The sequence below is a fragment of the Lissotriton vulgaris genome, chromosome 5 (genome assembly GCF_964263255.1).
Source record: "Lissotriton vulgaris chromosome 5, aLisVul1.2, whole genome shotgun sequence".
Classification (NCBI taxonomy): Eukaryota; Metazoa; Chordata; class Amphibia; order Caudata; family Salamandridae; genus Lissotriton; species Lissotriton vulgaris.
In genome coordinates, this window is record NC_141693.1 from 1,503,537,893 (window position 1) to 1,503,565,881 (window position 27,989).

At 50.2% G+C, this 27,989-nt stretch overlaps 1 protein-coding gene across 2 annotated transcripts in view; it reads left to right on the forward strand.

The window, feature by feature from the left end:
• The window catches only part of USP49 (ubiquitin specific peptidase 49), a 211,536-nt gene that overhangs the window by 70,402 nt on the left and 113,145 nt on the right, over nucleotides 1–27,989 (forward strand). For both annotated transcript variants that reach the window (XM_086923524.1, XM_086923525.1), the window contains one exon: nucleotides 20,486–20,635. The gene's annotated coding sequence lies outside the window, so the exon portion shown is untranslated. The remainder of the gene's footprint in view (nucleotides 1–20,485; nucleotides 20,636–27,989) is intronic.

The following is a 27,989-nucleotide window of genomic DNA, read 5'->3' on the forward strand; positions in this document are numbered from 1 at the left end:
AGAATTAAAGGGATCACCGTATCCTGGTCCTGCTGTATCATCAAGTTAACCTGCTTAAGAATACCGATAAAAGTGTACAGAACCTATCTTTGTGTGGCGTCCATCTGTGGGGGGGTAGTTGCTCGTCCGTACGATCTAAGGAGAGGGCCCTCGCCGGGAGGCCTCTCCCCCTTGCTCGGCCGACCCTCCGGGTCCCTGTCTAACATTTTGGTAAGCTCTTTTTCGATCCAAAGATATCCAGATAGGCCTTGTGAAGGGGCGGACCTTACCTCCCGGGTACAACGCTCCCGTAGGACCGCCCATACGGGCGATAACACTAACCCACAGCCAAAACCGGCTACACCTCTTTCTGTTTCCCTGCAGGCGCCAACAGCAACCCCGGAGTACAGCGGACCGGAAGCGGCCTGGACTGACCCCGGAAGTACAACGGCCACTAAAGGACCGGAAGTGACCCCATCTGACCCCGGAAGTCGTTCCTCAGGAGCCCAAGCGGATGGTAGAAAAGCCGGCGACACAGAGGAGGAGAGGTTCCCAGCGGTGGACTCGTGGCAGGAGTCGGCGAGACGCGACGGACCGGCAGCAACGACTGTAGCAGAGAGGACGAAGAGAGAGAAAGAAGAAGAGGAAGACGTTTGGTGCGAGGATTGGTGGCATCCTCAGGAGGTGGCTGGAAAGCGGCCGTAACTCGGATGAGAGTTACGGCCGGGCACGTGAGTAAACTGTTACCATTCTCCGTGTTTCCCCCTCCCTGTGTAAGTAGTATAAATAGTGTAAATCTTGTACAGAAATTCACGCGCACCCCACTGTATATTATAAGCACCCCTGCACTGTATAGTACCTTCCACCCAACCCTCCCCTCACTATTGACACTCTGTACCTCCACCCCGTCTCTTTCAGCCCGAAGAGCTGTCATAAAAGAGGAAACCAATCAAATGTTGAAAATGGGCATCATTGAACCTTCCTGCAGTAACTGGAACTCGCCCATCGTCTTAGTACCAAAACCCGATGGGTCCACCAGATTTTGTATCGATTTCAGGGAGGTGAACAAAATCTCAGCCTTCGACTCATACCCTCTTCCTCGTGTAGACGAGATGGTCGAACGCATCGGCAGGGCTAAATATATAAGTACCCTTGACCTCTGCAAGGGATACTGGCAGATCCCCTTGAGAGCAGAGGACAAACACAAGACCGCCTTTTCCACTCCAGAGGGCCTGTTCCAATTTACAGTTATGCCCTTCGGTCTTCATGGAGCCCCAGCGACCTTCCAAAGGGCCATGAATCAGGTCCTACAACCCCACTCCCAATACTCGGGTGCTTACCTCGATGACATCGTCATCTATAGTGACACCTGGGAGCAGCATCTGTCTCATGTACGATCAATCGTCACCTCCCTAGGTGCCTCCGGCTTCACCATTAACCCCTCTAAGACAACACTAGCCGCCCAGAGCGTTAAGTATTTAGGGTACCTGCTGGGGGAGGGGCATATCCGTCCACAAGACAGTAAGGTCAGGACCATTCAAGCCATTCCTTTTCCACAAACCCGTAAAGATCTCCGTGCTTTCCTGGGTATGTTGGGATATTACAGGAGGTTTATACCCAACTTCTCCCATACTGCAGCCCCCCTGACAGATCTACTGAAGAAAACAACGAAAACGGAAGAGATCCTTAAACAGCCAACCCCCTTGTTGCTACAGGCCTTTCATCTGCTCAAAAAGTCCTTAACATCGGAGCCAGTACTGATGAGTCCGGACTATACCCAGCCCTTTATATTGCAGACCGATGCGTCAGACCTGGGGTTGGGGGCGGTCCTGTCCCAAAAAGATGCAGATGGAGCTGAAAGACCTGTCCTTTATCTAAGTAGGAAGTTGTTCCCCCGAGAAACCAATTACTCAGTGGTTGAGAAAGAGGCACTCGCCATTAAATGGGCGATAGAAAGTCTCCGGTATTACCTGGAGGGGCGGGAGTTCATTCTGTACACGGATCACGCGCCTCTGGAATGGATGGCACGTAACCGTGGTAACAATGATCGAGTACTCAGGTGGTTCCTCTCACTCCAACCCTTTCGCTTTCGAACTCTACATCGAAAAGGGCTAGAGCAGGGTAACGCAGACTACCTCTCCCGGTATCCACCTTCCCCCTCCTGTACAGGAAACATTCCTAGGGAAAGGGGATGTGAAGGGGCGGACCTTACCTCCCGGGTACAACGCTCCCGTAGGACCGCCCATACGGGCGATAACACTAACCCACAGCCAAAACCGGCTACACCTCTTTCTGTTTCCCTGCAGGCGCCAACAGCAACCCCGGAGTACAGCGGACCGGAAGCGGCCTGGACTGACCCCGGAAGTACAACGGCCACTAAAGGACCGGAAGTGACCCCATCTGACCCCGGAAGTCGTTCCTCAGGAGCCCAAGCGGATGGTAGAAAAGCCGGCGACACAGAGGAGGAGAGGTTCCCAGCGGTGGACTCGTGGCAGGAGTCGGCGAGACGCGACGGACCGGCAGCAACGACTGTAGCAGAGAGGACGAAGAGAGAGAAAGAAGAAGAGGAAGACGTTTGGTGCGAGGATTGGTGGCATCCTCAGGAGGTGGCTGGAAAGCGGCCGTAACTCGGATGAGAGTTACGGCGGGGCACGTGAGTAAACTGTTACCATTCTCCGTGTTTCCCCCTCCCTGTGTAAGTAGTATAAATAGTGTAAATCTTGTACAGAAATTCACGCACACCCCACTGTATATTATAAGCACCCCTATAGTGATTATGTAAAAATATATTTTTGTTTTATTTTGATCATTTTCTTGTGTTCTGATACATATGGAAAAAGCTAATAACAGACAAAACAGGAAAACCAAATATTCAAATGACATTGATGGTACGCAGGGCTATTGGAGTAAGCAAAGCGGTGGATGGAATCTCTACGCGCGTTTCGGCATGTGCCTCCTCAGCTGGATACAGACATCCATGCCATTATATCAGGTTGAGTGAACATCTTACTGAGAGTGTTGCAGATTTACAAGATTTTATAAATATCACGGATATGCTGATTATGCGCAGACATAAAAGATAAATTTATCTCCACAAGGGTATTCGTCATAACCCTACAGAGCAGCGTAAAACAAATATCTATTAGTTGCACTAGCTAACCAGAATATCAATTATAGAAGAGATTCACGCCCACCTTTTCTTTGTTATGTATATGTCCTATTGCAAATGACGGACTCCTGAAGAAGGCAAATGCCGAAACGCGCGTAGAGATTCCATCCACCGCTTTGCTTACTCCAATAGCCCTGCGTACCATCAATGTCATTTGAATATTTGGTTTTCCTGTTTTGTCTGTTATTAGCTTTTTCCATTCATGTTTCACTATTGATTAGTTGTTTTTTTACACTATTGTTATATTCACATATGTTTGTCATTCTAAATGAATATGAATAGATAAATATGAAATATGTATCAGAACACAAGAAAATGATCAAAATAAAACAAAAATATATTTTTACATAATCACTATAGTTATGATCTTTGTTTATGTATGATTAGAATCAGTCACGTATCAGACTAGTTTCCTAGGTCGTTTTTGGCATATTTAATCAGCTCACTATTAGGTACGTTACAAATATAGTTCTTAATATTCCCTACATTTAGTGAGTTCACCAATAGTAGGGGTCCCCTTCTTTCGAAATTATATTATAAGCACCCCTGCACTGTATAGTACCTTCCACCCAACCCCCCCCTCACTATTGACACTCTGTACCTCCACCCCGTCTCTTTCATTCCCCTCTTCCCCGACCTTCCCGTCCTTCCTCACGGTCTATTTCCACCCTTACACTCCTGGTGTCGGTGTCAACCTATTGAGTTCCGTAGCCGTTGGAACTAACTGCCCTGTGTCTCTTTCCTTTATCTCCGAGGGACACCCCAACTCCCGTCGCCAGGAAGGAGAACCCCAGCCGTGCAGTAGAAGACCTACCTGGACTCTCCTCACCGGACACCCTCACGCGGAAGCCCAACCCAGACACCGAGGATCGTACCTAATCACCGGGACCAAGGACTTAACTTCTCTGTATATAAATAAACCCATTGCTAATCATAGCACACTATATCCGGCCTCCACGCCTGTTATTCCGGCCCGCACACCCCCACACCCCACAGGCCTATACTTAATTTAGAGACTATGAGTCTGATATTTCCGTATTGCAAGTGTGCTGAATAGGGACTATTCCGAGAGACTTGTCGCACTGAGGAAACCATGTGAAGAACATTTGATGCAGAGGAACTAAGGAAACGTTAGCAGATATTTGAATTTTTGTGGATTAATAAGTGACCTGCAACTTCCCTTTCAGATAGTTTACACTGAGTGCTATTAAACATATTGTGTATTACACTCAAAAAGAGCTGTTATGTTTGATAATGGTTTCCTATTGAACAGGCGCCAACACTAGTACATAAATTGTCAGTGTAGTGTAATTTAATTGTTTTACTTTGTCCTATATATGCTGGACTGAGGGTATGTAGTTACGTGTTCACATCAATTTGAACATATTTTACACTACAACAAATGACAAAATAATAAGCAAACTAAATTATTTGATTTCCATTAAGAATAGATGGCTTTAGCTGGCCTATAGATACCAGTATTTTTAAAAAGTATATATATGAAGTAGCACAAAGGGATTGGGTTTTTGTCAGCCCACTCCATTTATTGGCTTTGGAGGATTCCTTAAGGTTTGGTATTGCTTGGACTGGCTTTCCATGCAGGCCATTGCATTGTGTAGATGCCTAAATTGTCCCATTTGTGTTCTTATTAGATTTTGGTGTTGTCTTAGCAGTCATTTTAATAATTCAGTTTCTTGTAATTCAGTCTTTTTTTTTTTTTTTAACATATTTTTATTAAGTTCTTGGCAGAGAATCAATGACATAATGATTACCAAATATCCGACATGTAAATCTAAACATACTAAACTGAAAATACATTGAAATTGCCCAAGATAGGTACAGATCAAACAAAAGATAGTATTTAAACAAAAACATACTGTCCCAGATCCCAGATATCCAGCGTTGTACGCTTTTCTCAGTCAAAGTAATCTTTCCAGATTTTAGTAAATTTACGTAAAGCTCCAATCCTTTTTGCATACCTCAATTCACTATTTCTAACTCTCTTGATTTTTTGAAAACATTCATCTGCAGTTGGAATTATTTCTGATTTCCAATATTTAAGAATAAGAGATCTGGCAATTGCAACAATGATGTAGAAAAGCTTCACCAAGGAATCTTCCAAATTAAGCTCTGGATCAACCCCAAGTATAATCAAATTATTATAGTTATCGATCGTAAAATGTAAATATTGAGACAATATAAAAAACATATTTTCCCAGAAAACCTTGATTTTGGGACAAAAGGCAATAATATGTGACCAATTAGCCAAATCAGGTTGAGTGCATCTAAAACAATTAGACGTTGCATTACTGTACATTTTGGACATCGTTGCCGGTGTATAATACAATAGCCATTTGCTAAAGAAAAGCATACGTCTCCAGTTCGCCCCTCTAAGGACCGTGAAGTTTAATTTATTTAGTGTTGTCCAGTTTATTTCCTTTAAATTGAAGCTTTCATGTTTCTGCCATTTATTTATCGCTTTGGCACTCAGATCTTCCTCCCTATTTTCTGCCAAACTTTTCCTCCATGTTCCCGCCCTCTTGAATACTGGGGACCAAAAGATATCGTTCGTTAAATTAGAGATCTGACTTAATTGTATTATATCAATAATACTCAGTAACCTATACAGCGCTACATATGAGCCCATAAGAAGAAAATTACCACTTATTGACACTGCCATCTCATCAGGAGTCAACCAGACTCTAAATTTAATAAAATTTGATAAGTTAATGAACCCATATCTTGCCCAGGTAAGTGTGATGTCTAATTCTAATCTGGTCCCTAATCCAAAAACAGCCTCTCTTAATGGAGTTACTAGGGATAGGAGAGAGAGTGAGTACCTTTTCAGCATAACATCTCGCTTTTTAAGAAACCAACGCAGAGTCTAGTATCTGACTAATTTGGGTGATTTAAAAATCGCGAGAGGAGAAGGTATTTTGGATTCTTTGCAGATTAAGTCAAAAAAGAAATTAATAAACAATACATCTCTAAGTGCTGGATATTTAAATCTCGAAAGATACTGCACAAAATATGCATAGTAATAGTCTTTTAAATTTGGTAGGCCCAATCCTCCGTGTTCCTTATCTACATATAAGGTTTCTATAGCTAATCTTGGAGTCTTTTTTGCCCAAATGAAGGCTGAAAAAAGAGATTCAATCTTGGAAAAAAAAAGGCCAGGAAGGGAACAAGAAATGGTTGAAAACAAAAAGTTGAAAAGTGGGAGTATTGACATCTTAATTAATGCTACTCGGCCCAAAATAGATAAAGGAAGTGTATCCCATCTTAGGAACATAGTACGGACTTTCCTAATCAAGGGTTCAAAATTAAGCGTGTATAGATCGCGTACTGTAGATGAAAAATAAACCCCTAGGTATCTTTTGGGTTTATTGGTTATACATCTCCGAATATCTGGGTGCAGGTTCGGGTTGTTATTCCCGCTGATAATAATCTCAGTTTTCCGCTTATTAATGCGATACCCCCCCAATGCTTCAAATTGTGAAAAAATGAGAAAGGCTTGTTCTTGTGACTGCATATCGGATTTCAACAGAAGCATAATATCATCTGCGTACAGTTTGATCTTATCCATACCATCTATCGGTGGAGAAATATTTTTATTTTTTCTTATTGCAGATGCTAGAGGCTCGATTAAAAAAAGCAAAAAGAGTGGGGGAGAGAGGGCAACCTTGTCTCTTTCCTCTTTGAACAGGAATAGACCCAACCATCAATTTATTGATTAGAATATGGGCTTTTGCTCCCTGGTACAAATTTCTAATTAAAGTGATGACTTGTGAAGGTATACCAAATCGATATAAAATAAAAAAAAGTGTCCCAAACTACTAAATCAAAAGCTTTTTCTGCGTCTAAAAGAAGAATTAAAGCTGATACCTTACGAGTTTCAAAAAAATCTAGTGCTTCTGCTAAATAATGTGTGTTAGTGAGCAGTTGGCGGCCAGTTATAAATCCATTCTGATCTGTATGAATTAACTGTGACGCAACCTTATTGAAACGAATAGAAAGCAATTTTGTAATGATTTTGTAATCCGAGTTTAATAAAGTTATAGGTCTATAGGAATTTGGGTCTTTTGCTTCTTTTCCTTTTTTCAAAAAGCTAACCACTGTACCATCATAGAAAGATGTCGGGATTGGTCCCCCCTGAAGCATTGAATTTACTAATAAAAGAAGTATTTCTGAAAGAGAGCCAAAAAAGGTGACAAAAAATTCGGCTGGAAATCCATCTGGGCCGCAAGCCTTACCATGTGGCAAGTTTTTAACTACCTGCTCCAATTCTCTAATAGAGAAAAGAGAAGCCATTACTTCTTGATCCATATTGGAAAGTGATGGAAGAGAGTATTTATCTAGAAATACATTTAAACTAATTTGATCCAAAATATGGGAAGAAGAGTAGATATTTTCGTAATGGGTTAACATAATTGCTCCTATTTCCGCCTGATCTGAGGTATCTTCTCCGGTGGTAGGCGATTTTAGAGAACGAATCAGATTGGCTGCGGCTTGTTCTTTTACTTGCCATGCCAAAAAATTTCCAGTAAAGTTGCTATGCTCATAGGATTTCTGCGCTTGCCTATAAAAGATTTCCTCACTTTTTAAGAAATAGTGAGCACTCAGTTCACGTTTTGCTGCATTTAATAGGTTTTTTAACTCTACAGAGGGATTATAATATTTTTGATGTATTAAGGCTTGTATTTTTTGCTGTAGCTGGTTTTTTGTATCACGAAATATAGCTGCCTCCCTTGCGTCCCTACTCATAATAATGCCCCGGATATACGCCTTCAAGGTGTCCCATATAATATGAATTGGTGCTGTCCCCATATTTCGTTCTACAAAGTCCTTAATCTCTGCCTGGACAGACATAACCCAAGGTTCATCATTCAAATAGGATTTATTGAAGACCCAGCGTTTCACCACATTAGTCCTTACATCTAGCTCAATTTCAAGAACAAGCATTGCGTGATCGGAGAAGCCATTATGTAAAAACTTATGATCTCGACTAGTGAGTATTGAGGAAATTAGAAAAAAATCTATACGAGAAAATGACTTGTGCCTCCCCGACCAGCATGTATATTCTCTTTTATGAGGGTTTGCTAACCGCCAACACTCAGCTAGATCTAAAGTCCTAATATTGTTAAGAATAATCTGATAAGATTTAGGTTTAGACTGCTTTTTTCCGCCCAAAGTTGAATCAAATTGTGGGTTCATCAATATATTAAAATCCCCTCCAATAACTATATCTCCTTTGACCATAAGGAGAGATTGAAACATTTCTTCATATATTAAAGGGCAATCGTTAATGGGAGCATAGAAGTTCACAAAAGTAATGGGAGATGGTCTATTCTTAATTTTACAATTAGCCCAGCACCAACGGCCCTGTGTATCTGCTTCGGTAAGAATTATTTCTGCCTCTAATTTCTTACTAAAGAATAGTGCAACCCCCCGCTGGGACTCTGAAAAGAAAGAGAAACCTCGATAGTCGGCCCATCCTTTAAACATGGAAAATGTATCTGCCTTAGAAATTGCAATATGAGTCTCTTGTATCATAATGACTGCAGGGTTCTCTGTTAGAATCCATGCCTCTATTGCCCTCATTTTCTTCTTATTATTGAGACCGTTAACATTAAAAGAAATAATTTTCAGACCCAACTTAGACATAGTACAAACATATAATTAAAGTGCATAGCGTGCATTTCAGCCCTTATTTCCCCAAACTTCTTAGAACCATCCACTCTGTGCTTACAAAATATATTAATCATCAAACAAAAATAGCACAATGCAACGTCTCTCCACCAAGAACACTTTAAAAAAAAATATATTTCCCCCCTACCCCCCCTTGCCTGTGGCCCCCTACTAACTCGCTGTCCATTCCCCCCACGCTTGCCACAGCACCCTTTCTTTTAACCCTGGGGTGTAGTGATAGAACATCCCCTAACCCCTGGACCCGTGCTCCTCTCTCCCCTCCCAAAACCAAAGAGTATAGCCATAATGGCGTTTAAGAGTAACAAAAGAGAAGTAAAAAATTAAACTGTTCTATCCCTATTATACATTTTGTATTTCGTGCAGCAAATCCTGTGCTTCCTCAATATCGGATAGTAGATAGAATTTACCCTTAATCAGAACTCTAAGTTTAGATTGCTGTGCTATCATCGCCTGAGCCCCTTGAGCTTAAAACAGTTGGAGCATCTTTACAAATTCTTTCCTACGTCTGGCCGCAATAGCTGACATATCTGAGAATATTCTGCATTTCACCGTAGCATTCACAGGAAATTGTCTTTGTTTGATAGCCTTAGACAATATTTGTTCCTTTACCCTAACGTCTGCAAAATTTAGTACAATAGTACGCGGAAGGGTAGAGTTCGGAAATGGTCGAGCAGGAACTCTGTGGGCTCTTGTTATAGTGAGGTCTCCTTTATATTCCGGTATCACCCCTTGTTGAAGAAAAGAGGTTACCCATGCCAATGTATCTGACCCCTCAATTCCTTCCGGAACTCCTACGATACGTAGGTTGGACCTCCTATTATAGTTTTCCAACTCATCAAGTTTTAGTTCAAGAGCCCTTGTGGTTTTTATAGTCCCTTTAGTGTCTTTTTTAACTTCGACCATTTGATCCTCCAGTGTTGAAATCCGTTCTTCTACTTCCACTAAGCGGGCTGGGAAAGTAGATACTAATTCCTCGATTTTGTCCATTTTATCCAGTCTCTGGTGGATTGCCGAAAGTTCTGCATTTTGCGACCTTTTTATTTCTCTAACTTCATCGAGAATCAGGTTGAGCATATCCTTCAGACATTCGCATCTCTCCCTCTGTTTCCGTATTCATCTCAAGCAAGGGCCCAAGGTGGTCCGCCGCTCCCTCTTTTGTCCCCCTTCCTGCTTCCATATCGAAATCTTGAAGTGGCACTGTTGCTGCACTTAATGTATCTATTGTTTTGTCTTCAGAGGTATCGAATGCTTGCTTTGAGTCATGAGCAGAATTAGTGAGAGATACCAAGTTTGAAGGGGTCGCTGCTATACACGGATCCTTTGCAGAGATTATGCCAATTGAATGATTTTGTATTGCATCTATGTTTGTTAAATTCTTTGGGGGGACCAAATTAGGTGAGAGAGGCGAGATTTTTTTTGCGAAAAGGGGGAACTGCTTAGCCGCCGAAGGAATAGGTGGAGGCGGCAGACGTGGAAGTGGATGAGATGAGTCATGGGTATGAGATACATCACCAAGGGGAGTTTCAGTCAAATTATCTCCCATTTGCGACTGACTGTCTGTTAACAAATCCTTGACCTCAGAGTTATCAGATGAATGTACTGAGTCATCATCCTTCAGAGAGTTTCCTTCTGTTAATTTAGCAACTGCCTCCTTTGCCTCCTTTGCCTGCTGTCGCCGTTGTTTGGCTTTGAGACGAGCGTTAAGCAGTTTCCCCATTGTGCTCACACTAGGCTGGATTAGGGTCGCAAAAAAGGCTCTGAATAGTATTTGAGTCTTTAATTAGTCTTTAAGTAGTCTTCAAGTAGTCTTGGAATTATTATAAACAGCTAGGAGTTAGATATCAGACAAACCCTTTTTTTGCTTCCTTCTTTTCTTCCTTACTTGTTTGCTTGGTTCAGCCCCACACTACAGGCAACAGTCAATAGGCAGCAAAAAAACAAAAAACAGAAAAAAAACAAAAAACGGAAGGGAAGCTTACAGTTTTATACGTCCAAGCCAGTTAGTACCATCCAGAAATGCCGTATGTATCTTGGTAAAGCTCCCAATTCGATATTCACCAAACAAAAACTGCACTGGCCATTTCTTTACTGCTTCCTTGCTGCTTCTCCTTCTCAATACCTTTTCCGGGGCTTTTACTGGCACTTTAACTATTAACTGTTAAAGCACTCCCTTAAACAATCTCTGCAGCCTTGTTAAATGTACGAGATTTTGGATGAAAGTGAAAGTGCTTAATCCGCAGACAGAAATAAAGTGCTCTGCCTTTCCTACCGTCGGTATTGCATTCATATCGACGGCCCAGATGCTGCAGATGCCGGAAAAAATATGCCCACCGCTCCCGGTGTCTGTCCGGAGAATTTCAATTAAATTGAAACAGCAGAAAGTCCGGGCGCCTGAATGATATTAAAGGAGCAGCGCTCTGTCATTCCGTTCCGCCGTTTTCAGGATAGCTGTCTGCCTGCTAGCTGAAGAAGGGAATTCCAAACGCCGGAGAAGGTAGCTGCACACACTTCGCGTCCGCCGCCATCAGAGTCAGCCTCGTGGAGGGGAGGAGTCGCAGCACGGCTCACAGGTGCTACGTGGAGGCGTGGAACTCCACCGTAGCGAGCCCGCGCGCACACAAGTTGGGCTCCTTGTAATTCAGTCATTGTTCGTTCTTGGAAGTATTTTCTTTACTCACATCAGGACATTTTTATTGTTTATTTATGTCTTTTTGTTTAGGAAGTGTTTCCTGTTTATTTTTACGCCAGGTTAATGCAATTCACTATTTACCCTTGTGCATTATTTTAATTTACATATCTGACATAATAACATGTTGCTCTATTTACAATTTGTTCCCATTGTAAAGATGTGCACATACATGAGCTTTCCTAGAGAGGCATCGAAAATACTGGTCCATTGTTTTGTATTGTGCTGTTAACATGGCGTCAACTACGCTTAAGTGAGGCACTGAAGCACTTGCCAGCACTGGTAGCATGCTATACCCTGAAGATTGTGTGGCTCATAGGGCGGTGTATTTGTTTTTGATCCTATGTGTTGGACAGGCCTCGTGGCCGGCCCGTCCCCTCCCCGCATGGCGGGTCGCGGACCCCTGCTCCTCCTGTTACCCGGACAAGAACCACCCCTGCAACCCGCCGGGGCAACCCCCGGCCCTTCCCCGACGGAACCCTGGCTCCTGAACACCACCGTATCGGCTGGTCCGGGTCCCTTCCAGAACCCCGGTCTCCGGCCCAGCCGCCATCTTGGACACTACACGCCCAGACCTCGTGGCCTCAGGTCGACCTCGACCTCGGGCTCAGCCAGGCCCCGACATCGAGGCACCACCATCCACCCAGGGGGTGAAGAGACCCCTTGGCAGTTCAATGGGAGAAGGAGTGTCGATGGCTCCCCTCCGCCAGGTGTCGATCGCCCCCAGCCTCCCTGGGCGCTGGCTCCACCCCCCTGCTGGGTGTCTGGACTCCCTCATCCCGGACCTCCCGACCTCCAAGTGCGAGGGTCCGGACATCAAAGGGCGCCAGACCTATAACTGGGGCAGCTCCAGAGCAGGAAGGCAGTTGTATCCTGGAGTCGAGAGACACCGAGACAAACTCATCCTTGGAGGCCTGCTGGCGCTGCCGCGGCTCCTCTTCGTGAACCACCTTTGAAGGCCTGCTGGCGCTGCTGCGGCTCCTCCTCGTTGTGAACCATCTGCAAGGCCTGCTGGCGCTGCCGCGGCCCTCCTCGTCGTGAACCATCTGCATGGCCTGCTGGCGCTGCCGCGGCCCTCCTCGTCGTGAACCATCTTCAAGGCCTGCTGGCGCTACCGCGGCCCTCCTCGTCGTGAACCATCTTCAAGGCCTGCTGGCGCTGCCGCGGCCCTCTTCGTCGTGAACCATCTTCAAGGCCTGCTGGCGCTGCCGCGGCCCTCCTCGCCGTGAACCATCTGCAAGGCCTGCTGGCGCTGCCGCGGCCCCTCCGTACGAACCCTCCAGCTCGAGGATTGTGAGCTACACCTCTGCTGCTTCTGTACCAGACCGGTACTCCGACTGTCCCGCTACCCTTTTCCCCAAAGAGACTAGAATTGACGGGATCCTAGTTTCCTGGTCCTGCTGTATCGCTCATCACCTTGCCTCGAGATATATCTAAAAGTGTGCAGAACCTATCCTTGTGTGGTGTCTATCTGTGGGGGGGACGTTACTTGTATGTACGATTACCGGAGAGGGCCCTCGCCGGAGGCCTGTCCTCGGCCGACCCTCCGGGTCCCCGTCTAACATTGGTGGCCAGCGGCGTGATCCGAGCCGACTCATAATCGTACAGAGAGTAACTCACCCCACGACACACAGCCACCATGACGACAAAGGAGAGTGGAACAACAGAAAAATTTCTAATGGAAAAGCTGGAAGAGTACAGCCACAAAGAACTCAAGCAATTCTGCATAGAGCTGGGCATTGCTACCACGGGACTGAGCACGAAAGATGACCTCAAGCACGCCTTAGAATCTTGGGTGGAGACGGAAACATCCCCATCCCAAAATCAAAACCTCGAGACCACCGAAACCAGTACCACCCCTGTGGACGAAAGAAGATCGGGCCTCTCGTCCGAAGAGGCCCGAGAACGGGAGAAAAGCCGGCTCCACGAATTGGAGCTGGCTCGACTCCGCTTAGACGGAGAACTCAAATTGGCAGAACAAAAAATAACCCTCGAACACTTACGGCTCAGGGAAGAAAGAGAAGAGAAAAAGAGCCAGAGGGAGCTGGAAGAGAAAAGACTAGCATACGAGCATGAACGCAACTTGAAGGAGCTAGAAATTCGACGGCAGAACAAAGACCTCGGCGTCTCCGGGCACCAGAGCCCCACGGCCCCTACGGACCCTAAGGTCCACATCCCCAAGGACGTCGTCAGGGAATACTACCGGAACGATGATATCCAGCAATGGTTTAAAGCCTACCAGGTGGCAATGACCTCCCACCGAATCCCGCGGAGCGACTGGGGAGCCGGGTTATGGGGAAAATTCGTCAACGAAGGTAGAGACGCCCTGCTGCAACTCCCCGACCACCAGATGACCTCCTACGACCACATGAAGGCCGCCCTCCTCACTCGCTATGGGCTCACGCCCGAGATGTACCGGCAAAGGTTTCGAGACTGCAAACTAATCCCTGGTACAACCTGGGTGGAGTTCGTGAACTTTTTTAGCCGAGCCATCGAGGGATGGATCAAGGGCAGCCAGGTCACCACCTACGAGCAATTATTTGACCTTATTGTATGGGAGCACCTCTCCAATAATTGCTTCGTCGAACTAAGACAGCATCTCCTTGATAGTAAGCTGACCGAACCTCGGAAACTTGCCATCGAAGCAGACCGATGGGAGACCACCCGAGTCCCTCGGAGCTGGCCCAGCGAACAGAACAGAGCCTCCCAAGGGCCTCACCGCCCACGGGGGGAGGAGGAGGCCAGGGTCGGGGCCGGGACACCGTCACGGTGCCTTCCACTAGCAACCCCCCGCCCCCGGCCAGAAGAGGAAACCCTCCAACGCGACCAGGGTTCCGCTCCAACATTACCTGCCACAAATGCCAGCGACCCGGCCACTACGCCAATGATCCCAACTGCCCGAAAAATCAGGGCCCCATGAACCGGCAGATCACTGCCGCCGCCCTGGCAGAAGAGCCGGGCCAAGAAGACGCTGATGAGTACGAGCAGTACCAGCCCGAGTGGGAACCAGCCGCCATGTCCCTGGTCTGTCTAGGAGAAAGAGACATGGTCCCGCGGGCGCCCATCCCCGCCAACACGCAGAAATACAGCCAGTGGGTCACCATCAATGGACGCCGGGCTGAAGCCCTCCGTGACACAGGGGCCAGTGTGACAGCAGTCCGCTGCCATCTGGTGACCCCTGACCAGATCCTACCCAATGTACTTTGTCCAGTGCGGTCGGCAGACAACTCCGAAAGCCTGTGCCAGATGGCCCGCGTCCCCTTCGAGTGGGGAGGGGTGTCCGGTATGCTAAAAGTGACTGTCCGCGACGATGCCCCGGTGGACTGCCTTCTGGGGAACGACCTCGAGAGCTCCCCCTGGTCAGCCGTTGAGCGGAGGGAGCACCTGGGGATGCTTGGTCTCCCTGAATGGGTCTGTGTAACGACCCGATCCATGGCCGCCCGCGCCATCTCCAGCCGAGAAGAACCGGAGTGGCCCGAACCTCCTCCGCCGATCGTCACCGAAGAAACCACCCCTGAGCCTGGTCCTCCGGGGGCCGGCAACGAAGAACCTGATCAACTCCAAGACCTCCCGGAGCTGGCCCAGTGGCGCCAAGAAGGTGGCCCCACTCAGGAACAGTTCCGCCAGGAACAAAGAGCGTGTCCCTCCCTCGAGGGACTCCGACAACAAGCCATAGCCCAGAGCGCAGGGGACGCCTCGGGGGCCCACTGGATCTACTGGGACAACGAGCTGCTCTACAGTGAGCAAAAGATTGCCGAGCTGGGAGCCAGCCGGGTGCTGGTGGTCCCCCTCCAATTCAGAGACTTCCTATTGAACTTGGCACACGATGTACCTCTTGCCGGGCACCTGGGGCAGGACAAGACGTACAACCGCCTGGTAACCCACTTCTACTGGCCGAAGATGCGGAACGATGTAGTGAACCACTGCCGGGCCTGCCCCACCTGCCAGGCCAGTGGGAAAAGCGGCCGAAAATTGAAAGTCCCCCTGCAACCCTTTCCCATCGTCACCACCCCCTTTGAGCGGGTGGGAATAGACATTGTGGGGCCCCCGGAGCCCCGGACAGCACAGGGACACCGGTTCATCCTTGTCCTGGTGGACTATGCCACCCGCTATCCCGAAGCCATACCTCTCCGGACCGTGACGGCGCCCGTGGTGGGCCGAGCCCTGATTGGGATCTTCTCGTGGGTGGGCCTCCCCCGAGAAGTCGTCAGTGACAGGGGCACAAACTTTATGTCCAGGTACATGAAGTCCCTATGGCAACAATGCGGGGTCACCTACAAATTCACGACCCCCTATCACCCGCAAGGGAATGGACTAGTAGAACGATTTAACTGCACCCTCAAGGGAATGATCATGGGCCTGGAAGAACCCCTACGGCGCCAATGGGACGTGCTGCTCCCGTGCCTCCTGTTCGCTTACAGGGAGGTCCCCCAGAAATCCCTGGGCTTCAGTCCGTTCGAACTCTTGTATGGACACCCCGTCCGGGGCCCCCTCAGCCTGGTCAAAGAAGGGTGGGAGGTGGCCCCTCCGAAGACTCCCCCTGATGTATACAAGTACCTCTTGACCCTCCGTAACCAGACCCGGCGGTTTTGGGAACTTGCCAAGGCCAACCTCGAAGCCAGCCAAGAAGACATGAAGCGCTGGTATGATCAGCATGCCTCATCCATCGAGTTCGAGCCGGGACAACAGGTCTGGGTGATGTCCCCGGTTGAACCTTGCGCCCTCCAGGACAAATGGATGGGACCCTTCAAAGTGGTAGAGCGCAAGGGCCCCGTCACCTACCTGGTAGACATGGAGTCACCCCGAAACCCCCTACGTGTCCTCCACGCCAACAGACTCAAACCCCACTTTGTGCGCTCTGAACTTAGCCTCCTGATGGCTACCGACAGTGGGGCTGAAGAAGACTCCGAGCCCCTCCCCGATCTCCTGAAAACGCTAGAGAAAGACGGCTCCGTGGAAGGAGTCCACCTCTCCGAGGCCCTGTCCCCAGCGCAACGCCAAGACTGCCAAGAACTGCTAATACAATTTGCCGACCTGTTCTCCCTCATCCCTGGGGTCACCCCCTGGTGCCTCCACGACGTTGACACCGGGGATAGCCCCCCTATCAAACACAGGGCGTACAGGGTGCCTGATCGAGTACGCGCCTGCATCCAGTCGGAAGTCTCCAAGATGCTAGCTCTGGGAGTGATCGAGCCGTCCGACAGCCCCTGGGCCAGCCCGGTCGTGCTGGTCCCCAAGACCGCCGCCCCGGGCGTCGCCCCCGAGCTCAGGTTCTGTGTAGACTATCGGGGTCTGAACGCCGTGACCAGGACCGACGCTCATCCCATTCCACGGGCAGATGAACTGATTGACCGCATGGGGGCCGCCCGCTACCTGAGCATCTTCGATTTGACAGCGGGCTATTGGCAGATCGGCCTCACCCCAGGTGCCCAGGAGCGATCCGCCTTCTCTACCCCGGATGGACACTACCACTTCAAGGTGATGCCGTTCGGAATGAAAAACGCACCCGCCACCTTCCAGAGACTCGTGAACAAGGTGCTGGCGGGGCTCGAGGAGTTCAGCGCCGCCTATCTGGACGATATTGCTGTGTACAGCCGCCACTGGGCAGAACACCTCCACCACCTCCGGGAGGTCCTGAACGCCCTCCGGCAGGCCGGGCTCACCATCAAGGCCAGCAAGTGCCAGATCGGCCAAGGGTCTGTGACCTACCTGGGACACCAGGTGGGAAGTGGCCTGGTGGCCCCCCTCCAGCTTAAGATTGCCGCCATCCAAGCCTGGGAGACCCCGGTCACCCAGACAGAGGTCCGAGCCTTCCTGGGGCTCACTGGGTACTACCGGCGCTTCGTAAAAGACTATGGCAGCATTGTGGGGCCCCTCACCGAACTCACGTCGAAAAAGAACCCCAAGAAAGTCAACTGGACTCCTGAATGTCAGGCGGCCTTTGAGAACTTGAAGTCCGCCATGTGCACCGCCCCCGTGCTCCAGGCCCCCGACTACAGCCGGGAATTCATAGTACAGACGGACGCCTCAGATCATGGCGTGGGGGCCGTCCTCTCCCAACTCAACACCGAGGGAGTCATTCAGCCAGTGGCCTTCATCAGCCGACGCCTGCTGGCCCGAGAACAGCGCTGGAGCACCATAGAGCGGGAGGCCTTCGCCGTAGTGTGGGCCCTCAAGAAGCTCCGGCCCTATCTCTTCGGTACCCACTTCCGGGTACAAACAGATCACCGACCCCTGCAGTGGCTGATGCAGATGCGGGTAGAAAACCCGAAGCTGTTGCGTTGGTCCATCTCCCTGCAGGGGATGGATTTCACTGTGGAGCATCGCCCCGGCCAGGACCACGCCAACGCAGACGGCCTGTCCCGCTTCTTCCGCCTCGGCAAGGAGAGTACCCAAGAGGATGGGTGACTCTCCCTGCCTTCAGCTGGGGGGGACGCATGTTGGACAGGCCTCGTGGCCGGCCCGTCCCCTCCCCGGATGGCGGGTCACGGACCCCTGCTCCTCCTGTTCCCCGGACAAGAACCACCCCTGCAACCCGCCGGGGCAACCCCCGGCCCTTCCCCGACGGAACCCTGGCTCCTGAACACCACTGTATCGTCTGGCCCGGGTCCCTTCCAGAACCCCGGTCTCCGGCCCAGCCGCCATCTTGGACACTACACGCCCAGACCTCGTGGCCTCAGGTCGACCTCGGCCTCGGGCCCAGCCAGGCCCCGACGACATCGAGGCACCACCATCCACCCAGGGGGTGAAGAGACCACTTGGCAGTTCAATGGGAGAAGGAGTGTCGATGGCTTCCCTCCGCCAGGTGTCGATCGCCCCCAGCCTCCCTGGGCGCTGGCTCCACCCCCCCTGCTGGGTGTCTGGACTCCCTCATCCCGGACCTCCCGACCTCCAAGTGCGAGGGTCCGGACATCAAAGGGCGCCAGACCTATAACTGGGGCAGCTCCAGAGCAGGAAGGCAGTTGTATCCTGGAGTTGAGAGACACCGAGACGAACTCATCCATGGAGGCCTGCTGGCGCTGCCGCGGCTCCTCTTCGTGAACCACCTTTGAAGGCCTGCTGGCGCTGCCGCGGCTCCTCCTCGTTGTGAACCATCTGCAAGGCATGCTGGCGCTGCCGCGGCCCTCCTCGTCGTGAACCATCTGCAAGGCTTGCTGGCGCTGCCGCGGCCCTCCTCGTCGTGAACCATCTTCAAGGCCTGCTGGCGCTGCCGCGGCCCTCCTCGTCGTGAACCATCTTCAAGGCCTGCTGGCGCTGCTGCGGCCCTCTTCGTCGTGAACCATCTGCAAGGCCTGCTGGCGCTGCCGCGGCCCTCCTCGCCGTGAACCATCTGCAAGGCCTGCTGGCGCTGCTGCAGCCCCTCCGTACGAACCCTCCAGCTCGAGGATTGTGAGCTACACCTCTGCTGCTTCTGTACCAGACCAGTACTCAGACTGTCCCGCTACCCTTTTCCCCAAAGAGACTAGAATTGACGGGATCCTAGTATCCTGGTCCTGCTGTATCGCTCATCACCTTGCCTCGAGATATATATAAAAGTGTGCAGAACCTATCCTTGTGTGGTGTCTATCTGTGGGGGGGAAGTTACTTGTCTGTACGATTACCGGAGAGGGCCCTCGCCGGAGGCCTCTCCCCCCTGTCCTCGGCTGACCCTCCGGGTCCCCGTCTAACACTATGTAGGAAGGGTTTTCATGTCGTGCATGATGACCACCGAGGTGCGGTTATGGGAAACAGTGCTTAGTGATGGGATGTTATGGTATGTTGGCAGACGTTATCAGCTCTGCAGGTGCCTTTATGATAGTTATGATTTTTTACTGTATTAAATCCAATTTGCTGGTTACAGCACAGGATTATCCATTCTGTAATGCATGTTGTGGGACAGGCATGGATGGGAGGAGTGGAAGGGTCCAAGATCTACTAGAAAGGACTGCATTACAGCTATCCCTTCTATGAATGGAGTACGGATCGTTAGTATATAGTTAGTCAAGACCTGCACGGCCTTCTGAGGCCAGGACTGTGTAGCAGATCTCTTCACTCTGAAATACGTACTGAATATATGACTGAAGTGGTTAGTTTCAGCGGATTGCTCGGCATACTGGACGATGGACATGATTTGCAACAGTTGCATCGTATGTAAATAAGGTAGGGCCAAATGGTATAAACGGTTATCATTTAGCTATTCCTCCCTGGGAGTGTTTGGGGGCTGCACCTTGGAACCGTAGTCCATAGGGCTCCTGGGCCTAGTGTTAAAAATATTTAGTATGCTACATTTTGCTGTGTATGCCTTTTGAGTTCACCACTCAAAATACAAACATCCTCCTTGACTCCTTTTTATACCACTTTTCTTTAAGGGTACACTTTAAATACACTGAAAATACAGTCTGTTCAACAAAAGGCCCTACTTGCTTCTTCCATGTTGGTGTTGCCCAAGAGTTTGCTTGATTATGGTCTTTTTTTTAAGACCATAAGGAGCAACTCACCCAAAGTTGTGCTACCACTACCAAACACTTCCCCAACCAAAAAGTCCACCTATTGGCTTTGTAGATGCATGCTTCAGAAATAAGGGCAGGCAAAGTCAATAGATCTGGCTAGATATCTGACTAAAACATGAAATGAGTATGCAGCAGTGAAACAACAAAAACAGTTGCTTGTTATATATATTGCTTCTATGAGATAAAATATATGTGCTAATTTAAGATGTAACTTAAAGCCCCGTAGGGACTGCTATGCCAGCACTCCCATAAGAGGTGGAAAGAAACACCAAACAGTCAGTAGCATTAGAATGGGAATCCATTCTAGTTTATGCACAATGAACTTCCCTTTCATCTATAAGAAATTGGTACAAATTAGCTGCACTTCGCCCTCACTGTAGACCTCAAAACTAGAATTATTGGCTCTGCCAATCCTTGTTGATTCTATTGACCCTTTACTCTCCTTTCTTTTAGAGGTGGAAGTGAAGCTGGTTTTCCACTCATGAAAATGTGAATGCAAACTCCATCAATGAAGAAGTGGCAGGTTCTTTCCTGTCTTGATATGGGGCTTCTTAAGGCTGCAGTCTTTGAGATCCACGAAGCAGAATGTTTCATCAGGACTTCGTGAGTATGGAGTGTCTTCTTTTCATCAATTACTTAAGGCTGTCTTTCGATAATGCCAGATGGTGGCTTAAAAGGGTACTCATTGTTTCGATTGTCTTAAATTTGACATCGGCCGCTGATTTTGATAGTGTATAAGGCTGACTTCAAGTGGTGCCATGTGACTTTCTTTGAGGTGATGCCCTGCGGCTTTCCTTAGGGATGGTATTCTGTAGCTGGTTTTTAGGTCTCGCTTATTATATCCCGCAGGGATAAATAGGTGAGATTATAGTAAGCGGAAAAGAAAGTCTACCTAGTCTGCGGATCGCGTACAGTTCATGTGAGCTATGCGCGTGCACAGAGCTAGCCACATCACACACCACCATTTGTCTGTGCCTCGGCATCAGACTTTAAAGGCTGCCGCTCCCCCGCGTGCACATCGCACACCACCATTAGTCTGAGCCTTGGCATCAGACTTCAAAGGAATGTGCTCCCCCGCCCCACCCCCACCACAGCAATGCAGAGAGCTTGTTTTTTTTTGCATTCATTTCGCGGGGAAGCCGTGTTTTGTTCTGCGTTCTCTGCACCTTTCTCGTTTTTTTTCTGGACGAAAGTGAAAGTCTACCGTGCTTGTTTACAGTAGCCTTGCTCCTCAAATGCTGTTGCTGTGTTGCCATCTCTCTAGGGACACTCAGCTTAAAAACACTCGACTTGCTAGCTGCGATGCTACATCCGCTATATTTGCCTCTAGACACGTTGATCCCTCGCAGACTGTGCTGACACTGCCCCTCCTGATTCTGAAACTGACCAACGCAGTCACCACGCAGTCTCTTCTCTCTGTCTTATGATGTCTGCCCTGCCACCTTTTACTTCGGACCCTTACCCTCACACCTCCTAACCCTCACACACCCTCTCACCCTCTCACCATCACACACCCTCACACACCCTCACTCACCCTCACACCTCTCACCCTCACACACCCACCCTCACCTCACCCTCACACACCCTCTCACCCTCACACACCCTCTCACCCTCACACCCTCACACCCTCACCACCCTCTCACCCTCACTCACCCCCTCACACCACCTCACCCCCTCACACCCCATCACACCCCCTCACCCTCACACCCCCTCACCCTCTCACCCTCACACCCCCTCACACCTTCACCCCCTCACACACCCCCTCACTCTCACACCCTCTCACTCACACCCCCTCTCACTCACACCCCATCACCCTCACACCCTCTCACACCCCCTCACCCTCACACACCCTCACTCACCCCCTCACCCACCCTCACACCCTCACTCACCCTCACCCCCCTCACCATCACCCTCACATCCCTCACCCTCAGCCCCTCACTCTCACACCTCATCACCCTCACACCCCCTCACACCCTTACCCTCACACACCCTTACCCTCACACACACTCACCCTCCCACACACCCACACCCTCCCTCTCACCCTCACACACCCTCTCACCCCCTAACCCACACATCCCCTCACCCTCACATCCCCTCACCCTCCCTCACAACCCCTCACCCCCCTCACCCTCACACCCCTTCACACCCCCACCCTCACTCACCCTCACCCACCCTCACACACCCTTTCACCCTCACACATCCTCTCACCCTCACACACACCCTCACCCACCTTCACACTCCCTCACACCCCCTCACCCTCACACACCCTCACACACACCCTCCCACACCCTCACCCCCTCACCCCCCCACATGCCCTCACGCCCCACACACCCTCACACTCCCCTCACACCCCATCACTCTCACACCCCTCACCCTCACACACCCTCACCCTCACCCACCTTTACCCCCCTCACCCTCACTCAACCTCTCACCCTCACACACCCTCTCACCTCACATCCCCTCACCCTCAAACACCCTCACCATCATCCCCTCACCCCCCTCACCCTCACACCCTCACTCACCCACTCACCCTCACACACCCTCTCACCCTCACACACCCTCTCACCCTCACACACCCTCGCAAACCCTCTCACCCTCACACACCCCCTCATCCTCACAACCGCACCGTCACACACCCTCACCCACTGACACCCTCACCCTCACCCCTCCCTCTCACCCTCACACACCCTCACCGCCCCTCACCCTCACACCCCCTCACCCTCACACACCCTCACCCCCGTCACCCTCACCCTCTCACCCCCTCACCCTCGCAACCCCACACCCTCACAACCCCACACCCTCACAACCCCACACCCTCCCCCTCACACCCCCTCACCCTCACACACCTGCACCCTCACTCCCCCTCACCCCCTTCACCCTCACACCCCCTCACCTCACACCCCTCACCTCACACACTCTCACCCTGCCTCACACACCCTCACACATCCTTACTCACCCTCACCCACCCTCACTCACCCTCACATCCCCTCACTCACCCTCACACCCCCTCACCCTCACACACCCTCACACACCCTCACCCTCACACACCCTCACACACCCACTCTCACACCCCCTCACCCACCCTCACACACCCTCACCCACCCTCACCAGAATAGCATAACATAACATAGCATAGCATAACAAAACAAAGCATAGGATATCAAAACAAAACATAGCATAACAAAACAAAACATAGCATAGCAAAACACAACAAAGCATAGCTTGCCTGGTTTGACGCACAGCATATTTACTGGGGTTGCCACAAGCACCTCGGCAGAACTGGAACCAGCGCTGTATCAGTTCCATCGGGAACCAGAGACCTAGTGACTTCATCTGGGGCGCTGCATGGGCTCCCATCAAGGTACGCCTCCACTTACCAGCTCTGGCGCGAACACCTCTGCCATATTCGGAACCCTTGCCTCACAACTTCCCACGCATGGCATCTATGGGGAGGGCACTGATGCTACAACATCTGCCTCCCCATGGACACCCTTGGTGCCCCTCACCTGGGGATCTAACACCATAAGAAACCAGCAGATATAACGTCTGAACTGGAAACCTTGAGGCCTAACGAAACGCAAAGTTAGTACGTAATCTTACAATATGGTGGGGAAGCCGTGTTTTGTTCGGCGTTCTCTTCACCTTTCTCAGCTTGAAAACACTCGACTTTCTAGCTGCAATGCTACATCCGCTATGCTTTGCCTCTAGACACGTTGATCCCTCGCAGACTGTGCTGACTCTGCCCCTCCTGATTCTGAAACTGACCAACGCAGTCATCATGCAGTCTCTTCTCTCTGTCTTATGATGTCTGCCCTGCCACCATTTACTTCGGACCCTCACACGTCCTCACACACCCTCACACCCTCCCACCCTCACACATCCTCACACACCCTCACTCACCCACCCTCACACCCTCACCCTCACACACCCTCTCACACACCCTCACCCACACTCTTCCTCTCACCCTCACACACCCTCACACCCTCACACACCCTCTCACCCTCTCACACACCCTCTCGCCCACCCTCACACCCTCACACACCCTCACACCCTCACACACCCTCACACACCCTCACTCACCCTCACACCCCTCTCACCCTCACACCCACAACCCTCTCGCCCTCACTCACCCTCACCCCCTCACACCCTCACACCCTCACACCCCCTCACCCCCTCACCCTCACACCCCGTCACACCCTCACCCCCCCCCACTCTCACACCCCCTCACTCACACCCCATCACCCTCACACCCCATCACGCCCCCTCTCACCATCTCACACCCTCACTCAACCTCACACACCCTCACTCAACCTCACACCCTCACCATCACCCCCTCACACCCCCTCACCCTCACACCCCCTCACCCTCACACCCCCTCACCATCACCCTCACACCCCCCCACCCTCACCCACCTCCTCACCCTTACACCCCCTCACTCTCACACCCCTTCACCCTCACACCCCCTCACCCTCACACCCACTCACCCTCACACACCCTCACCCTCACACACCCTCATCCTCACACACCCTCATCCTCACACACCCTTACCCTCACACACCCTCACACACCCAATCCCTCCCTCTCACCCTCACACACCCTCTCACCCTCCCACAACCTCTCACCCTCCCACAACCTCTCACCCCATCACACCCCCCACCCTCACACCCCCACCCTCACATCCCCTCACATCCCCTCACCCTCACATCCCCTCACCCTTGCATCCCCTCACCCCCTCACCCTCACACCCCCTCACCCCCTCACCCTCACACCCCCTCACCCTCACACCCACAACCCTCTCGCCCTCACTCACCCTCACCCCCTCACACCCCCTCACCCTCACACCCCGTCACACCCTCACCCCCCCACTCTCACACCCCCTCACTCACACCCCATCACCCTCACACCCCCTCACACCCCCTCACCTTCACACACCCACCCCCACATGCCCTCACACCCCCTCACACACCCCCTCACACTCACACACACCCTCACTCTCACACCCCCTCACTCACACACACCCTCACTCTCACACCCCCTCACTCTCACACATCCTCACTCTCACACCCCCTCACTCACACACCCTCACCCTCACACACACCCTCACCCTCACTCACCCTCTCACCCTCACACACCCTCACACCCCCTCACACCTCCTCACCCTTACCCCCCTCACCATCACCCCCCCTCACCATCACACCCCCTCACGCTCACACCCCCTCACCCTCACACCCCCTCAGCCCCTCGCCCCCACCCTTAAACCCCTTCACCATAACACCCCCACACCTTCACCCTCTCACACCCACACCTTCACCCTCTCACCCTCACACACCCTCTCACCCTCACAAACCCTCTCACCCCCCCTCACCCCCCACACCCTCACCCTCACCCTCACTCACCCTCTCACCTTCACTCACCCTTACACACCCTCCCACCCTCACACCCCCTCACACGCCCTCAATCTGTCAGCCTCACACACACCGTCACCCACCCCTCACCCTCACACACCCTCACCCCGTCAGCCTCACCCTCCCACCCTCTCACCCTCACACCCCCTCACCCTTGCACCCCCCACCCCCTCAAACCCCCTCCCCCTTACACCCCCTCCCCCCCACACCCCCCTCACCTCACAACCCCTCACACACCCTCACCCTCACACACCCTCACTCACCCTCACATCCCCTCACCCACCCTCACATCCCCTCACCCACCCTCACACACCCTCATCCACCCTCACCCCCTCTCACCCTCACACACCGTCACTCACCCTCACACCCTCACCCTCACACCCTCACACCCTCACTCACAAACCCTCACACCCCCTCACCCTCACACCCCCTCACCCTCTCACCCTCACACACCCTCACACACCCTCACACACCCTCACACACCCTCACATACCCTCACCAGAATAGCATAACATAACATAGCATAGCATAACAAAGCAAAGCATAGGATAGCAAAATAAAACATAGCATAATAAAACAAAACATAGCATAGCAAAACACAACAAAGCATAGCTTGGCTGGTTTGACGCACAGCATATTTACTGGGGTTGCCACAAGCACCTTGGCAGAACTGGAACCAGCGCTGTATCAGCTCCATCGGGAACCAGAGACCTAGTGACTTCATCTGGGGTGCTGCATGGGCTCCCATCAAGGTACACCTCCACTTACCAGCTCTGGCGCGAACACCTCTGCCATATTCGGAACCCTTGCCTCACAACTTTCCACGCATGACATCTTATGAGGAGGGCACTGATGCTACACCATCTGCCTCCCCATGGACACCCTCAGTGCCCCTCACCTGGGGATCTAACGCCATACGAAACAAGCATTTGTAATCACCTCCCTATATCGACCTCAGAATGAAGAAAAGCTGAGTCGCCGAGATATGAACCTGTGATCAAAAGGTTAAACACAGGCCCCTACGATGGGCGCTTAGTCCAATAAGATACCAGACCCGAAATAGCAACTAGGGGCATAGAAACAGTCCTATCTCTAGATAGATATTACAAAGATCGTTAGGATATCGCCAAGAAGTACACTGACATTAGAGGAATTAAATAAATAACCACCCATGTATAGAGATGAAAAAATATAAATTGTTGAATGAAAGTAAAGCTGAATAATTACCCAGACAATGCTGACCATAAGGGCCATTACACCACATAGGAAAGCAACAGCCATCCAAAACGTCCGCTTAATGCAAATTGCCTGAGACAGCATCAGCAAGCAATAGAGTATAAAGGTGAATAAGATATAAAGTCTGAACTGGAAACCTTGAGGCTTAATGAAACGCAAAGTTAGTACGTAATCTTACATTATGAATAGAGACCTATCTACAGATGATGTGGAAAAAATCCTCATTACTGAAGCTGTGGAATTTTATAAGGATTCCATAATAAAAGAATCTGAGCGATCTATAAAATAAACATCTAGCTGTATATGCCATTTAGGGACCACCGTTCACAAGTGCGATCCTAATTACAACAACTAGAGTTAGATAAATGATGAAGAGTTGTCCCTTAAAAGAGCAACGATGCAGGAAGAAAATAATAAAATCCGTTCACAAACAGTAGAAGCTATGAGGCACATGTAGGAGGAATACCTTCATAGAGAAGAAAAGGTAATACATCATTAGGGGGAAATGACCTTCAGAAAGAAGACATTTTAGTAATACTGCAAAGCGTTAAAAACAACTCTAGAGTCAAGAGTATTAAGAACTCGTCATAAGAGAAGGAGTAGAATCGGCAGAGAGACACGTCTCCCTGGAGACGAATAATAAGATGACCTAATCCCAGGAAAAAAAAATCCTGACCAAGGGACATGGACAAACCAATCATGTCTACATGAAAGGGTGAAAAAGACAATCAAATAGCAATGGCTAGAAGACAGACCCTGAATAGCAAAGCACAAAGTGTTTGAAGGCTCACAAGATAATCTTGTGGCTAACAATGATCATATATACTTATTCTCCCATAGAGAATCAAATATCAAACACCTAACAATGGGTACCAAACTTCACAAATGTATTATAATTGCAAGCCAGATAAATAACCCGACACAGAGAATGGAACTCTGTACCCCCAAACAAGGGTCCAGTAGTGCACAAGCTGATATATATATATATATATATATATATATATATATTCCACATAGAGTGCAGAAACGTACCCTGAAGGTGTCAGCTTGAGCCCTTCTGTAGAGTAAAGCAAGCTACAAGACCTGTATACCAGGTAATAATCAAAAAACAAAAAACAAAACGGCCTGCTGAAAAACTGTCTACGATAGAGCTGAAGGAGAAAGGCACGACTTCTGCGCCAAGCAGTAATACAATCCATAAAGCCACAAATTGTGGAATATAGTGTAAAGAACACAACTGTACTACAGAATAACTGCACTACTATTATCACAACTGACCGGAGTAAGGGCAAGGCAAACATGTGGAAAGAAGGTTA